The sequence below is a fragment of the Pogoniulus pusillus genome, chromosome 3, assembly GCF_015220805.1.
Source record: "Pogoniulus pusillus isolate bPogPus1 chromosome 3, bPogPus1.pri, whole genome shotgun sequence".
NCBI lineage: Eukaryota > Metazoa > Chordata > Aves > Piciformes > Lybiidae > Pogoniulus > Pogoniulus pusillus.
In genome coordinates this window covers 22307349-22325342 of record NC_087266.1, presented here as the reverse complement: position 1 = coordinate 22325342, position 17994 = coordinate 22307349, and the positions used below count along the sequence as shown (strand labels likewise).

General features: G+C 42.9%; 1 protein-coding gene across 4 annotated transcripts in view; it reads right to left on the bottom strand.

Annotated features, from left to right (window-relative positions):
* The window catches only part of WASF3 (WASP family member 3), a 99364-nt gene that overhangs the window by 48853 nt on the left and 32517 nt on the right, over nt 1-17994 (bottom strand). The window contains exon 1 of one of the 4 annotated variants that reach the window (XM_064172222.1): nt 707-743. The exons of the other annotated variants lie outside the window; for them this stretch is intronic. The gene's annotated coding sequence lies outside the window, so the exon portion shown is untranslated. Of the gene's footprint in view, nt 1-706; nt 744-17994 lie in introns of those variants that run through there. 4 annotated transcript variants of the gene reach the window in all.

Sequence of the window (17994 nt, the reverse complement as noted above, 5' to 3'; positions counted from 1 at the left end):
ACAAGCAGTTTTGGGGCTCTCATGCGAAAAAGGATTTTGAGGGGCTGAATTGGGTTCAGGCAATGGAGATAGTGAAGGGTCTGGAGAACAGGGCTGATGAGGAGTAGCTGAGGGAACTGGGGGTGTTTAATCTGGAGAACAGGAGACTGAGGGGAGACTTCATTGCTCTCTACAACTCCATGAAAAGAGATTGCAGTGAAGTGGGGGTTGGTCTCTTCTCCCTAGATTCAGATGATACAATGAGAAAAAAATTGGTTTGGAATTGTGCCAGAGAAGATTTAGGTTGGACATGAGAAACAATTTCACTGCTGCAAGAGTGATCAGACATTGGAACAGGCTGCCCAGGGAGGTTCAAGCAATATGTGTCCATAGCATTTTAGGACATGGTTTAATGGCCATGGTAGTGTTGGGTTGAAGGTTGGGCTTGATGATCATGGAAAGCTTTTTCCTCCAAAGCAATTCTATGACAACACAACACTACTCTCCTTGTGAGCTTCCAGTCCCACAGAGTGCTTCAGCTCATGAGTGAGCAGAAGGAAGCAGCTAAACAGAGAAGAACTCCCATAAGTAAGGTGGCCCAAGCAGCACCCATGGGTGATGTGACAGTGACCATCAGTTATGTATCCTACCTAACCAGGGGGCCACCAGGCCCCCCGGCCTTTAGATCCCCTTCACCATTCACCCAGTGTGCACCACAGGGACTCACCAGTGAGGATGGGAGGAGGATCCCTCTGCCCAATTGGGCACAGCTTAGGGCTGCTGCCTTTCCTGAGCAGATTATAAAGGGGAGTGGTTAGGGAGGGCAAAGTGGTCACACCTGGGGTGGGAGGAGACTCCAACAGAACCCAGGTGCTCTGAGTTTGGGGGATAAAAGGGGGAAATGAGATGGGAGGTGGGAAGGGGGCAGGTAGGGTGGAAAGTGGTGCTGAAAGTAGGGAGATGGAGAGGAAGAGGATGCAGAGGAAAAGGATGGAGATGAAAACAGGAAGGTGGGGGAAAAAGGAAGGAGATGAAGAGGAAAGAAGGAAGATGGGGAGGAAAGAAAGAGATGTAAATAAAAGGAGGAAGATGGGGGAAAACTGGAGTTGGGCAGGAATGGAAAGGAGGGAGATGAAGGTTAAGTGGGAGAAAAAACATTAAAAAGAGAGGGGGAAAAAAAAGAAAATGGGACTGTTTAAAAAAAGGTAGTCCTGCTCTGGCGAGGGCGTTGCACTGGATGATCTTTTATAAGGTCCTTTCCAGCCCATAACATTCTGTGATATGGTCTCATGAATGATGGCCTTATGTAACTTAAAACAGTGTGTGCTTTAAACTGGCTTTTGATATCTAATATAAATCTTTCTAATACCTTAGTTTGACCTATGGAAATTTCTACCTGCATAACAGAAAGAGAATAATTCTGTAATGCAGCATCATTACCATACAAGAATGCAATGCTACTTCAGACAATTTTAATACTCTGTTACAAGTTGTCCCAGTACCAAAGTCTGCAAACATAAAGAAACCTCTTCTTAACATTTAGGTGCACAATGCATAACTATAAATAGCTCCTGGAGACCATTCAGAGCACATTGGTCCCAGCCTTCTCCTTCACAAACAAGCATTATCAGAAGCAAATGTCTTGGTTGTTTAAAGAAAATGTTAAGTTGCTGCTAGGTCTTGCTGACTTACATTGATCCCATTTAACAGAGCCTTAGTGGGTTTAAAGTGCTCGAAATAACTGTCTGGGTCACAGCCCATGTGACAAGGGCCACCCATCCAGTAAGGCCTCAGGAGCCTGCCTGCACTGAGAACATGCTGCTCAGATCCTCAAATGACCTCAAGCTAAACTAGAAGCAAATTCAGTAATTTGTTTCTGAAAACTCAAATTAACCCTCAATTGGAGGGGAAATGACAAAAGGAACGAAGGGTCTACTTCATGTCAAATATTATCCATTTTATGCAATACAGTGCTCCTTATTTCCCTTACTTTGTGTTTACCATTAAAATCCTTTTAGCATAGCATTTTTCAGGGAAAAAAAAAAAAAGGATTACAATTGTTCTTCAACTCCTTTCCCCACAGCAATTGACCTAAAATGGCACAGGTAAGTGTTAAGTTTTCTTATAGCTCAGTTAATTCAAGATCCAAAATGTCATAGGGAGGTGTTATATTTGGTTATAGTTCTTTTCCATACTAAAAATCTCCCAAAAAATGATACACACACTCACATATATAGACACAGTTATTACAAATACAATGTGATGGTGGAAGAGAGCAATTACATAGGACAAGCAGCAAAAGAAAAACATTCTGTACCATTACAATCCCACATTAATCCATGCTTGTCTTGACTCCTAAGGTGCTGCCTCCACTCCTAGTTACCACTAAATGAGGCAGACATTCCCAACAGGAAACAACTGCAATGATGTTTTAAATCAGGCTATCACAGCTTATCACAATCCTTAAAATAACTCACAGTTGAGCAACTTCAATGCTCACCTGAACCACCAAAGCGCTTGGAGAGAGCAGGAGAAATTTCCTGGCATGTTTAAACAAATGTGAATACAGCCCACGAAGATTTCAATTAAAACAAATAAAATCAAAATCCCTAACATTTCCTAAGGTGGGGCTTCCCATCCATGCTGTGAAATTTCAGCATGAAACTTAAGATTTTCCTAATCCTCACGATTATGACACTATCAACATTGCAACCTAGAAATGGCAGCTGGTCTATGTGGGAGGAAAAAAAACAGATTTATTTTGGATGCATTTGAAAGAAAAACTGAACAAAATATTTTGTGTTTGGACCCAACAGCTGACTCTAAGTGAATTAACATAAAGATTCCCAACTATCTTCATCCTGAGCCAAGTATGCCATCTGTTCCCATGAAGTCCATCTTCTGGTGGCTACTGTACTACAGTGCTACCTCAAAGTGCCAGGCAATCAAGGACTGCTGCATAAAACAAGATAGATACTTTGAGTGATAGAGTGCAACAGACAAGAAAGCAGCAAAAAACACCAAAACATTAAAAAAAATGACTCACTGCCCTCCACACACACAAAAAAAAAAAATCCCCCAAAGAAATAAATAAACAAAGTACAAGCTTTTAAGGCTCAGCATTAATGCAGCCAAATATTCTGCAGCTTCTTGTCTTGTGGTTATTTCGCTCCAGTGCCCAAGGAGCACTGAGCTCTGATTAGAGGTTTTCCAAGGGTGAAGATGCTTTTTATACCTTTCCTACCCGTTATCTGCCTGTGGATGGTAACTTGAGCACTAATGGTCCAATTTCTCTCTACTAGGTAATCTTCTCTCTCTTCCACATGGGCTAACATCAAGTTAATCACAGAAACGACTCATGTCTGATGCACAAGAAATTAGCAATTCATAATTTTCCAGTTCACAAAGTACTAATAGTTACACATGGCACAGCAGACATCCAGTTATCAGAGGAATAGGAGCTCCTGAATCACAAGGAAATACCAGAGTGTCCAACAAACATCCAAGATGGATTACACTCCTTTTCCTGGCCTTATTAATACTGATTTTTTTTTCTTCAATTAAGTTATATGGACAAACCTATTTATACCATTCACTGGGAACAGAACACCAAAAGAAATAAAACTGTAATAAAGATAAAAATCTGACTGCACTGGCTGTATCTAATATCTTATTAATATATGAAGCACATCAAGACTGAAAGCAGCTACATCTCCCCAGACTCAAAACAGTTTGCCTTTGTGTTTCCAGCTCTTTTGTGACAGATCCTCCCCTTTAGTAATATTACAAATCAAAGTTCTTCCCACCATTAATAATCTCCTCATAATTCAGTGTGTAAACCTTGTCTCTATTGCTTTTTTGTTTTGGTTTGGAGGGGTTTTTTTGTGGGTTTTTTGGCGGGGGGAGGTTGTTTGGGGTTTTTTTGGGGTGAAGCGTTTGGGAGTTTTTTGTGGTTTGTTTATTTGAGGAAGGGCAGGGTTATTAAATACAGCCTAAAATCAACATCGGGCATTAGTGAAAGTACCATGTTTTGATACAGTAATGTTGGCTTACAAAACCTTATTTGCAGCATTAAAGAGATTTCCTTGTTACCCATACAGTAACTCCCATTATGAGACAAATAATCTACTATAAAACCATAGTGAGTCTCAGACTGAATACAGCAGTTAGCCTTCTCTAAGAGTCCCTTTTCAAGACCTGAACACTGCAAAGTTGTGTCCCGTGAAATCTGGCATTGTATCAACACATCTCCATGGAGCTGGAAGAGTTGAAGTGCTCCAGAAACCAGCTTTAAGTGGAAGAGGGGGGTGGGGGGTGAAGAAGACATTCTTGCACATATAATCACATCACTAAACAGAAGCTTAAGAAACTTATGCTGAAATAATCAAATCCTAGCTACAATTACTGGGGATGCAGAGGCTAGCAATGATCATACTTACTGTTTTTTAAGTCTGCTTCCTTCCAGCATTTCAAAACAGTTCATATAAATATTCTTTGTGGAACTTTCTGTAAATACAAGTCTGTCTTTCTTCATGACATATGTCTTATGCCTTGAAAATGTAAACACAGCTTAGGAGTGTGACATTTTGGAACACAACACTGAAAATTTGGAAGGAGCATACTGATTTACAGCTTTCTCTATAATTCTCTTCTAGTCAATGTCGAGTGTAGGTCAGATAGGGGGGAAATGGTGTTATAGTTTTACACACTGTAAGAAAAGCAGAACTTAAAAAATACTTGGGAGTCCACAAGAAAGAGTAGCACTATGTCAGAGGTTTTCCACTTGTGGACCTCTGTGGATGTTCAGAGACTTCAAAAGTAATTAGGAAACAAGAAACTAAAGTTATGAAACCAGTAATTAAGGTTAAAGACTGCATTAGGAAGCAGAGAGACCTGCAGAGCAAAATAGCCAGTGACAATGATACTGTGTTCATCTCTGAAGGGTTTTTGGTAGGGAAGCAGGGATATTTGTTCCAAACTACCTCTCACCCAGTCTCATGGCATATTAGATGCTGAACACCATCAGGTACAATCCTAGAGAGCACCTTGTGGTTTTAGACTCATTGGAAAGAGTTTCTATACTTCACAAATGAGATACTAAATATAGTCCTGAATCCAAAACGAACTGACAGCACAAGGCACTCCAAAATGCCTGTTGTCTTAGCATGCTTTAATTCACTACATAAAGACTGAAAGAGAATGGGTTTATTTTGTTACCCTTTTATGAGGACAAGGTGGCTAAAAAAAAGTAAATTCATCTTAAGGCTTAAAATCTGTTACTTTTTTTTTTAAATTACAGCTCCCTCCAATATTTACAAATAAAGGCTTCATGGATGGAGGAAATAAAGACACTCTACACCAACAGTCAGAGCTTCATCTACCTTCTTTCTGTAGAATGCACTCAGGCATCCAACGCTTGGGGAAAGGTCTCATCTTCCTCATTCAACCACGTACCAAATTCCTTGCAATTCAGCCAACTAAAACCCAATGAAGGTTTGGGTTTTTTCCAACCTAGCAAGGTTGAAACTGCAAAGTAGCATCAGAAAGTCTGTTACAGCAGGGTTACATAACACCTGTGCTACTACAGTATCTGTACACTTAGACATTATATTTACCCTCCAAACTTGAGAATGGCATGGATCAGCCTCTCAGCAGTTGAGCAGCACGAAGCTACTTGATGATGCTGGCCAGCACACAAGGCCCATAGAAGGATCAGAAATTGGACCTAGATCACACCAATACTTAGCAACAAATCAACTACAAGATGAGTTATGCTTCCTTCTCAGAAGGAAAACCCAGTTACTGCCTTAGAATCATAGAATCAACCAGGTTGGAAGAGACCTCCAAGATCAGCCAGTCCAACCTAGCACCCAGCCCTATCCAATCAACTAGACCATGGCACTAAGTGCCTCATCCAGGCTTTTCTTGAACACCTCCAGGGACAGTGCCTCCACCACCCCCCGGGCAGCCCATTCCAATGCCAATCACTCTCTCTGGCAAGAACTTCCTCCTAACATCCAGCCTAGACCTACTCCGGCGCAACTTGAGACTGTGTCCCCTTGTTCTGTTGCTGGTTGCCTGGGAGAAGAGACCAACCCTCACCTGGCTACAGCCTCCCTTCAGGTAGTTGTAGACAGTAATAAGATCACCCCTGAGCCTCCTCTTCTCCAGGCTAAACAACCCCAGCTCCCTCAGCCTCTCCTCATAGGGTTTATGCTCCAGGCCTCTCACCAGCTTTGTTGCCCTTCTCTGGACACATTCCAGCACCTTTAGGATCCACTCCACTTATGAGCTGTGCTTTTAAAGACAGCTGTAAGCCAACCGCTTCATGATTAATTAAATGGATTCCTTTCCCCATTCCATTTCAACATTTCTGCTATTATAGCTGCTGCTCCTGGCTGAACTGCTCCTGGCTGAACTGCTCCCGGCTGAACTGCTCCCAGGGCTAGAATCAGATTGGAAGTGAGCAGAAACTTAATCCCGAGGAAAGTCAAAGCTGTTTATGGTATTACTGCCCTTATAGCTGAGACCACTCAAGTGACAATGAGAGTACCCAATCTGCACAAAGCAAAAAACCAAACCCAAACCAAACAGCAACTCAAACTAATCTTCCATTTCATACCAAAACAGGACAGAGGCATTCAAAAGACCTGTCACAGTGTTTAGTTGTGTAGATGAATAGCAAGACAAGTACAAATGAGTAAATGGACCTGGGAGATTAGTAACTTCTTTCTACAAGAAATTGCATCAATCTTGTAATAGAAAGAGGATTCAAATATAGTCATAGAACCATAAAATATATTCAGGTGGAAGGGACCCATGAGGATCATCAAGTCCAACTCCTGACTCTACACAGGGCAACCTAAAATTTAGACCAAGATACCTAAGTGTGCTGTCCAAATGCTTCTTGAAGCCCCTAGCTTGGAGCCACTTCCCTGGGAAGCTTGTTTCAGTGCTTGACCATGCTCTCAGTAAAGAGATCATATCCAGTCCTAATATCCAATCCAAACCTACACTGATGCAGCTTTAAGTCAGTCCCTCGTGCTTCATCACTGAACACCAGAAATCAGGACCTTCCTTTCCACTACCTATCATGAGGAATTTGTTGACGATAATAAGGTCACCCCTCAAAATCCTCTTTTCCAAGCTGAAAAAACTGAGTATCCTCAGATGCTACTCCTAAGTTATGCCCTCTAGCTCTTGTCCATTTTACTGTTAGGAATACAAACCTATGACACTAAAGAGCTCAGACCTGTTGCAACTTTCTATAACCCTCTGCTGCCAGTTTCCCAAAATCACACAGCAGTCCCTCCCACTAAACGCTGAGGAAGTCAACAAAAATCCTATGGAATAGAAGAAAATATGTATTTTCTTTTAAGAAATGTGTAAGAAATACATATTTGTTACACATTTAGTCCTCCCATCACATTCCAAGGACTGTAGCACATGACATTTCATGCATGCATGACAAAGCCTGTTTACCTTGTTAGCCACAGAAGTAGCTCATGCCTGCACCATTTCCAGCTTCTTCATAAAAATATGGGTTTTGGTAAAAGCTAATTTGGTATACATTGATTTCTGTGGTTTGGGGGAGAAACAGGGGCAGGGTGGGGGGGAAACAGACCAGCACATCCCCATACAGATATAAAAATCAAATCAATTTTAAAAGCATTAAATACTAAATGACAATTTTAAAACAAATAGTACTCTGAAAGAAGAGGATGAATTGAAACTCAGCAAAAAATTGGTATCAGCTTCTCAAGAACAAGTCATCATTATAATGGGCTCCTCAATGCAAGAAAGATGTTGAGGTGCTGGAATGTGGCTGAGGGAGCTGGGGGTGTTTTGCCTGCAGAGGAGGAGGCTCAGGAGGGACCTCATTGCTGTCTACAACTACCTGAAGGGAGGTTGTTGCCAGGTGGAGGTTGGTCTCTTCTCCCAGACAACCAGCAACAGAACAAGGGGACACAGTCTCAAGTTGTGCCAGTGGAGGTATAGGCTGGATGTTAGGAGGAAGTTCTTGACAGAGAGAGTGATTGGCATTGGAATGGGCTGCCCAGGGAGGTGGTGGAGTCACCGTCCCTGGAGGTGTTCAAGACAAGCCTGGATGAGGCATTTAGTGTCATGGGCTAGATGACTGGATAGGGCTGGGTGCTAGGTTGGACTGTGTGCTAGTTTGAAGCAAGCTGGAATGTTTTGGTAACAGAACTAGATAACAGGCAGTGAAATGAAAAACAATTGTGTCTACTTCTCTCACAGTTACGCTGAGAACTCTGGGAAGAAGAAAGACTTTTTCTCCATTTTGTTTCTCACTCTTGCTTTTGCCTTGGACCCGGTCACATCTCATTAACCCTGCTCCTACTAACCCTGCTCCCTAACCTCTTGGCTGCACCTCTCTTCTTCCTGAGAACTGGGGTAAGGTTGAGAGGGCCGGGGGGAGGTGTTGGGGTGGTTTGAGAGCCCCTCCTGGGGACTTAGGTTTCTGGGAGGGGAGTTGTGCTTTTATAGTGTTTATCCTTTGTATATTTCTGTATATAATTGTATATAACTGTATATATTGTAAATAGCTGCTTGTAAATTCTGCTAGCTGTAAATAAATTGCTTCATCTATATTCCCAGGGTCCGTCTGAGTTAGCTGGGGCAAATTCAAAAGTGGGGGGAGGCGGGGTAACCCCCAAACCATCACATTTTTAATTGGCTTTCCCAACGTGGGGCTAGATATTTCAGTGAGTGGAAATTAGCTCTGGGAATTAAGATGAAGCTAATCAAGCAGCTATTGTACTTGGTGGGGATTGCTGTGTGGCCTGTTTTCTGGTTTTTTGTGTACAACTGGATCAAAGATCAAATTGGTTATTTCTTGCTTCATGTAGTTTTTAAGAAGGCTAAAGTTAAGCTTTCAAACATGTTCTGGAGCTGGGGTGATTTCATTCTTGGTTATGCTGGTTTTAGTGTCACTGAGAATATTACTAGTGATATTACAAGAGTTTTTGTCAATAATGTGACGATCAGTCAAAATGCTGCTTTATCTACTGCTCTCATGAGGGTCATCCAGCCCCAAACTGAAATGCCAAGTCCATGCAAGGATTTTTACAGAAAAGAGATTGTGACGGGTTTGGTCTGCAGTAATCTGGCTCTTATGATTTTAATATTCATATTAATTTTGGCATTATTGGTGAAAAATTCAAAACCAGTTTCTGTAAGAGCTAGGAAAAATTCTGTGTCTCAGAAGCAGTCTCTTTCACAGCAAAACAAGGGAACACAGTTGTCGGCTTCCCCCTTGCCAGCCTCTGCCCCTCCTTCTCCAAGTGCTGGGAACACGGCCAGTGTTCCTGCCACTAACGTAAACAATGATAAGGATAACCAAAACAAGCCGCAGAGTTTAGCAGGAGCCTCAGGAGGACAGGCAGGTACCCAAAATCAGAATGTTCCTAGTAAAAATGAAAACAAGTCAGGGTTGGCAGGCATCCCAGGAGGACAGGCAAATAATCCCACTAATGCTACTGCTAATGCTGGTAACGCTAGCCCAGTCAGTCCAAATCATAATGACACCAGCTCAGCCAATTCAAACCCCCAGCCAGCAGACCAGAATAAAAATCCTCCTGTTAAAAGCAAGGCAGATTTGAACTCACAAGCTCCAGGTCAGACCCCTAAGGATACAAATGCTCCAAGTCAGACCTCCAATAATTCAAACCCTCCAAGTCAGACTCCTAAAGATTCAAATCCTCCAGCAGACACATCCAAGTCTGTTGCTGCTCAGGCCCTTCTGGCACCTGCTAAGGCAAAAGCTAAGACAAAGAGTGGTTCGCAGGAGGATGTAAGAGATGGGACCTCTGGTGATCAGCAGCAAGAGGAGGAAGAGGAGGCAGTTAGTCTGCGAGACCTTGTAGATGTGCTGAGACAACAATACTCAAGTGAGAGGAGTGCTGTGAGGTTAGCTGCCAAGAGAGAGGATGGTTCCCATGAGTTTAGGAATGCTATGAGGAAGATTGTGTTAGGCCAGGCACCACCAGAACAACAGGAAGAGGAGGAGGAAGATGACATCCAAGGCTCCAAGGATCCACTCAGAGAGGTCAGGGAAGTTAGGAAGGAATATACAAGAGAATCAGGTGAGCCAATCCTAAGCTGGCTAGTGAGATGCCGTGGCATTGGTGCTAATGCTCTGCAGGTAGGAGACAAGTCTGCCAAGCAGCTGGGACCACTCACTAAGGAGAGTGGAGTGGACAAACACCTAGCAAGTCCTCTTGGTAGGGTTAGCTTGTGGACGCGCCTTCTGTTGGCTGTGGCTATGAGATATCCTTCCCGAGATGATTTGCCATGGGCTGCCAAGAAGTGGAACACCATTGAGCAGGGAATTAAGCTTCTGAAGGAGTTTGCTGTGAAGGAAGTGCTTTATGGAGATCATGGCACTCATGAGCCTGACGATATTCCTTTGGGAACAGGTCTCATGAAGAAGCTGATTAAGCTTGCTCCTTCATCCTATGCTAACATCTTGGCCAGTAAGTTCCTAGCAAGGAGTGATAATGGAAGATCTTTCACTGTTGGTGAATTCACTGATCAGCTCAGGCAGATTGAGGACAGCTTGTCACATTCTGGCCTAGTCTCTGCCATACAAACTATGACCACAGAGATTAAAGATACCATGAAAGAACTGAAGGAGGATCTCAAAAACATTACCAATCTGGTAAAGGATACCATTCCTGCATCATCTGAATGGGTGCATGTTTCTGCAGTCAGGAACAGACGCCCACCTCCTGCAAGGCAATTCCAGCCCAGGAGGAAACAAATTCCACCCAGACAGCAGCAATCACGTGCGTCACTGTGGATACTTCTGCGTGACACATACGGTGAGAACATGAACAAATGGGATGGTAAACCTACTTCAGCTCTTTCAAAGAGAGTCAGGGATCTGCAGAGTGGCAGAAACAGAGGCAGTAATGCCCGAAAAGTAGCTGTCACTTCTTCAGCTCCTGAGAGCAATTGCAATTGTTCCAACAGTTGCAATTCCTCTCGCAACAACAACAATCATTGTGTACACCCTACATGCCATGTTCAGCATTAGGGGTGCCCTGCCTCCAGCCAGGAGGAGGAAAGGGATAGTGGAGAAAACCGAATCTATTGGAATGTATTCATTAGGTGGCCTGGCAGTTCAAGAGTTCGGAAATACAGGGCTTTAGTTGACACAGGTGCTCAGTGTACTTTATTGCCATCTAATTGTAAGGGGACAGAGTCCATTTCTATCTTTGGAATCACTGGTGGATCTCAAGAGTTAACTAAGGTACAGGCTGAGATCAGTTTAACTGGTAAAGAGTGGAAGAAACATACTATTGTAACTGGTCCTGATGCGCCTTGCATTTTGGGAATTGACTTTTTGAGACAAGGTTGTTTCAAAGATCCTAAGGGTCACAAATGGGCTTTTGGAATAGCATCTGTAGAGATTGAGGATGATAAATTGAAATTGTCCATTAGACCTGAACTTTCTGATGAATCTGCAGTTGTGGGACATCATGACATAGAGGACCTGGAAGTGCCAATTGCAACTCAAACTGTTCATCATAGGCAGTACAGAACTAACCGTGACTCTTTGTTGCCCATTCATCAGCTGATTCGTCAATTGGAGAGTCAGGCTGTCATCGAGAAAGCTCATTCACCTTTCAACAGTCCCATCTGGCCTGTGCGCAAACCTACGGGCGACTGGAGACTGACAGTTGACTTTCGTGCCCTCAACGAGGTGACGCCACCCATGAGTGCAGCTGTGCCAGACATGCTGGAACTCCAGTACGAGCTGGAATCGAAGGAGGCTAAATGGTATGCAACCATAGACATTGCTAATGCTTTCTTCTCTATTCCCATAGCAAAGGAGTGCAGGCCTCAGTTTGCATTCACCTGGAGAGGAATCCAGTACCAGTTCAATCGTTTGCCTCAGGGGTGGAAACACAGCTCAACCATCTGTCACTCAGTCATCCATAATGCACTGGAGAAAGGTAAAGCTCCAGAGCACATCCAGTACATCGACGACATCATTGTGTGGGGCCAAACTGCTGAGGAAGTCTTCAAGAAAGGTAACAAAATCATTGACATTCTGTTGCAAGCAGGTTTTGCCATTAAGAGAGACAAGGTCAAAGGACCTGCCAAAGAAATTCAGTTTCTGGGAGTGCGGTGGCAGGATGGTCGCCGTTACATTCCTCAGGATGTGATCAACAAAGTCTCTACCATGGCTGTTCCCACCAGTAAGAAGGACACACTTTCTTTTCTTGGTGTGGTGGGATTTTGGAGACTACACATTCCTGGTTTCAGTCAGATTGTCAAACCTCTGCATGATGTGACTCGTAAGAGAAACAATTTCGAGTGGGGACCTGAACAACAAGCAGCCTTTGATCAAATCAAACGAGAAGTAGTCCATGCAGTGGGCTTAGGACCTGTGAGATCTGGTCCGGACATTAAAAACATTCTGTACACGGCTGCCAGTGACAATGGTCCAACTTGGAGTCTCTGGCAGAGAGCTCCAAATGAGACACGTGGTCGTCCTCTTGGTTTCTGGGGACGTTGTTACAGAGGTTCAGAGACAAATTACACTGCAACTGAGAAAGAGATTCTAGCAGCCTATGAGGGAGTGAAAGCAGCTTCTGAAGTGATTGGAACTGAGTCACAATTGCTTTTAGCTCCTAGACTGCCAGTTCTTAACTGGATGTTCAAAGGCAAAGGTTCATCACCACATCATGCCACAGATGCAACCTGGTCTAAATGGATGGCTTTGATAACCCAACGAGCACGAATGGGTAATCTTGACCGACCTGGTCTGGTAGAGGTGATCACCAACTGGCCGGAAGGCACAGACTGTTCCAAACCTCCAGAGGAGAAAATAACTCGTGCTGAGGAAGCTCCTCCCTATGGTGATCTCTCTGATCAGGAAAAGAACTATGCTTTGTTCACAGACGGTTCCTGTCGTCTTGTTGGGAACAAGCGAATATGGAAGTCAGCGGTTTGGAGTCCTACCAGGAGAGTTACCGAAACGAAAGATGGAGAAGGAGAATCCAGTCAGTTCGCTGAGGTAAAAGCTGTTCAACTTGCTCTTGATGTGGCTGAACGTGAGAATTGGCCTATCCTTTACCTCTACACCGACTCGTGGATGGTAGCCAATGCTCTATGGGGTTGGCTAAAGGACTGGAAGAAGCATGGTTGGCAGAGGAAAGGAAAGCCTATTTGGTGTGCTGATCTATGGCAGGACATTGATGCACGGCTGGAGAAAACTCCAGTGAAGGTGCGGCACGTAGATGCACACATGCCTAAGAGCAGAGCCACTGAGGAACATCAACATAATCAGAAGGCAGATCAAGCTGCTAAGATTGCTCAAGTTGATACCAACTCTGAACTTGACATTGACCTTGATTGGAAACACCGAGGTGAGTTGTTCTTAGCTCGGTGGGCCCATGACTCGTCTGGACATCAAGGCAGAGATGGAACATACCGATGGGCTCGTGATAGGTCAACTGACTTGTCCATGGACGCTATCACCCAAGTCATCTATGACTGTGACATTTGTGCTGCTATTAAGCAGGCTAAGCGAATCAAGCCCTTATGGTATGGTGATAGATGGTCAAAGTACAAGTATGGTGAAGCCTGGCAGATTGACTACATCACTTTACCTCGATCTCGTTCTGGCAAGCAGTATGTGCTAACGATGGTAGAAGCCAGTACTGGATGGTTGGAAACCTATCCAGTTCCACATGCTACTGCACGTAACACTATTGTTGGTTTGGAGAGACAGATCTTGTGGAGACATGGAACTCCAGAGAGAATTGAGTCAGACAATGGTACTCATTTCAAGAACAATCTTGTGAAAAACTGGGCCAAAGAGCATGGTATTGAATGGATCTATCACATACCCTACTATGCACCAGCTTCAGGGAAGATTGAGCGCTACAATGGTTTGCTGAAAACCACCCTCAAAGCCATGGGGGGTGGAACTCTGAAAAACTGGGACAAACATTTAGCAGAAGCTACCTGGTTGGTAAATAGTAGAGGTTCAGTAAACAGAGCAGGACCTGCACAATCAGATTTGGTCCAAACAGTAGACGGTGATAAAGTTCCTGTTGTACGTGAGAAGAATCTGTTAGGGAAAACTGTTTGGGTATTTTCTCCTTCGGGTGAAGGGAAACCTGTCCGAGGGGTGGTTTCTGCTGAGGGTCCTGGTCATACATACTGGGTAATGCAGGAGAATGGTGAAATCCAGTGTATTCCACAGAGAAATCTAACCTTAGCTGAGAGAGTTTAAATTAAGCTGTTAGGAGTTTTCTGTTCTAGGTAACATCGGCGCCCAACACTGAGAAAAATCTACAGTATGTGAGCACGAACCCAACATCATCTGGGAGTCCCTGTTCTGAGCTTTTGAATCACCTACATCTGATTGAAGTGTGAACTGAACTTGTATATATTGCTTTAGATGTAAATATTGGTTTAGATTAGTTTGGATAATTCTCAGCGATACTCTGAGCGAAGTAGACAAGGGGTGGATTGTGCTAGTTTGAAGCAAGCTGGAATGTTTTGGTAACAGAACTAGATAACAGGCAGTGAAATGAAAAACAATTGTGTCTACTTCTCTCACAGTTACGCTGAGAACTCTGGGAAGAAGAAAGACTTTTTCTCCATTTTGTTTCTCACTCTTGCTTTTGCCTTGGACCCGGTCACATCTCATTAACCCTGCTCCTACTAACCCTGCTCCCTAACCTCTTGGCTGCACCTCTCTTCTTCCTGAGAACTGGGGTAAGGTTGAGAGGGCCGGGGGGAGGTGTTGGGGTGGTTTGAGAGCCCCTCCTGGGGACTTAGGTTTCTGGGAGGGGAGTTGTGCTTTTATAGTGTTTATCCTTTGTATATTTCTGTATATAATTGTATATAACTGTATATATTGTAAATAGCTGCTTGTAAATTCTGCTAGCTGTAAATAAATTGCTTCATCTATATTCCCAGGGTCCGTCTGAGTTAGCTGGGGCAAATTCAAAAGTGGGGGGAGGCGGGGTAACCCCCAAACCATCACAGACTGGATGATCTTGGAGGCCTCTTCCAACCTGGTTGATTCTATGATGAAAAGTACCATCACGTCTCAAGAAAAGCAACCACCTTGAGCTTTTAGTAAATTGTGGCAGTCCTTTTTTCACATTCCTAAGACAATAAGATAGAATCAAGGACAAATTGGTAAAAACAAACAATTATTAAAAAGAGAGGAACCTCTTCTTTACTTCTGTATCTAAAACATTTTAATTCTTAGAATTCATAGAGAATGGAGCATTTACTTTTTTCCCATTATTTTAACCATAAATATAATTATATAGTACATCAATAGATTGATTGCATGTTGAATTTATCTCTGATATTTTGTAATTTCAGAGAGAAACATCTATAAAATTCAGCAGCCAAATACTTGAAGAAGCTGCTCAGTTTGATACAGAGGTTTTTTTCATAATAATGATGCCCTGCTCATGTTAGAGCAACAGTCCAAACATTTCCTTCTTTAAGGAGCCCTCCTGACAGGACTTCCTTTTCTGCTGTACTTCAAGCACCACTGACTTCTGCATCTCTATTTCAGCTGCCAACGCAGCAAGGAAGGCTCATTGTCCTTCACGCATCCTACAGCTGCTCTCCTCTACTACAGAGGGTTTACTGGATGGCACTCTGCTTTGCACACCTCACATTCAGCAATGTCATGTCTCACTACTACTTCAGAAGTTGCCAGCTGGTTTGAGAAGATTTGGAAGCATTGGTAACTAAGGGGAGAAGCATAAACTGATGTTTCCAAGTACCCTTCCCCTCCCACAGTTTTATGTTCCAGTGTTTGTCTACAAGGTCTGCTTGGCAAAAAAAAATCTTGCTCTTAACTTTTATTTTGTTTATATTAGGACTGTTCACTAGTCAGATTCTAAAGACTCTCAAAAGGAGTCCATTAACTAAAAGAATAGAAATGGGTAGTTGCTCCTCCCTCTTTCCTATCTACTCCTCATTGACATCCCTAAATCCACACCCTTCACTGAGAAAAAAATCTTCTTCAAGTACTGTGTTTTATGTGAATATGAAAGCTCCTCAGACAGGTTCTTTCCACAAACCCTAAGGACTAAATATCCAGTATCTGAAGAGGGCCTACAAGCAGGCTGGGGAAGGACTATTTACAAGGTCTTGTAATGACATGATGAGGAGAAATGGGTTTAAAGGAGAAGAGAGGAAATTTAAGCTAGATGTTAGGACAGGGCTCTTTCCAGTGAGGGTGGTGAGACACTGGAGCGGGTTGCCCAGGAAGGTTGTGGCTGCTCCCTCCCTGGAGGTCTGCAAGACTAGTCTGGATGAGGCATTGAGCAACCTGTTCTAGTGGGAGGTGTCCCTGCCTATGTCAGGGAGTTGGAACCAGATGATCTTTGCGGTCCCTTCCAATCTAAATCATTCTATGATTCTAAATGCAGCTTCTCCTTAAGCTATGGGGAAAATGTGCCTAGCTAACTACATGCTGTCAGGCTACAGATCAGGCAGCTCTCCACAAAGATTCTTAGTGTTTTGTTGGGATTTTTAAAAGTATAAGGAGTCATTAACACCTATTTCTACACTGCAGTAATGCACAACTGAGGCAGCTATACATAGAAACTACATAGCTTCACTCAGACAAATTGAATTTAAGGGCAGTCTATTTAATCCTGTAAATAGGCAAACTTCACATAAAAAAGAGAAGACTTTACAAGTTAATATTTTAATTAAAACAGTAAGTATGACTGCAACAAGTACTGATAGGACATGCTTTAACTTTATGTCTTAAGTTAAAGAGGAAAGGGCAACCATCTAGATCCTGGTTATCATTGCAGTCTCTTGTGAACTTAAAGTAGTTTGAAATTAATTTTGACATCTACTTCTGAAAAAAAAAAATTCCCCACACCATTCTACAATGACTTAGCTCTGAAGACTGTTTTCTTTGAAATAGTTTGCAGATTGAACCAAAATATGCAAATTACTGATCGATCACAGGATTAAGCAGGTTGGAAAAGACCTCTGAGATCATCGAGTCCAACCTAACACCTTCTAATTAAGTAAACCAGAGGGGTTGGACTCAATGAGCTCTTTGAGTCCCTTCCACATTCTGTGCTTCTTCTAGTGTCTTTCTGTCCCACTGATGTTCACAGAATCATCATAGAATCAATCAGGTTGGAAGAGACCTCCAAGATCATCCAGTCCAACCTGTCAATATGCATGTTCATTTTTAACACCAGTAAGTAGATGTGGACCCTAAAAAAGCTGAGGTGAAAATAATGGAGGAAAAAAAAAATTATCCTAGAACATTCACATCCAGAATGTTTGCTCCTCTGTAAATAACAGAAACAAAGAAAGATGCAAAATTGTGGAGTGAACTTACTATAAACTTGCCTCCATGCTAGCACTGATGTTGCTGTTATCCTGGTGATAAAATGTTCTACAAAATCTTAAGTCACTTAAAAGCCATTGAACTGATGAGATCTCACAATTCCAAGAGGAATAGATTTCTCTACTGTGGCTGTAACCACCTGGCTGCTAAGGAAAAAAGGACTGCGACTGCCACCTCAGGAGGCTCCAAGATGTTCCCTGCCTGAGGCTGAAAGAATCACATTGAAGTGAGCAAAACTCATGCAACAGAGTATTTGTAGGCTGATACACTGTGACTGGTAGTTGCAAATGCACTGACTCTCATTCTCAACACTGTCATGATCTTGGAGGTTTTATCCAGCCTCAGTGATACTTTGATTTAAAGTTACCTGTAATTACATGGACCTTTTATAAGCCACACCAAATTATGTAGCAAATGCATTAATACTTATGTAGCTCTTAGCTACACTTTAAAAAGTCAATGGAATCTACAGAGACTACGAGTCACACACATGGAAAAAAAAAATCAAGCCACTAGAGACTAATCTACACAGCTCAAGAAGTAATTTAAATACATCATTAAATTTAGAAACTGATTTAGTTAATCATTTCACAGGCAACCAAGATTTAAACCTCAGCCTCAAG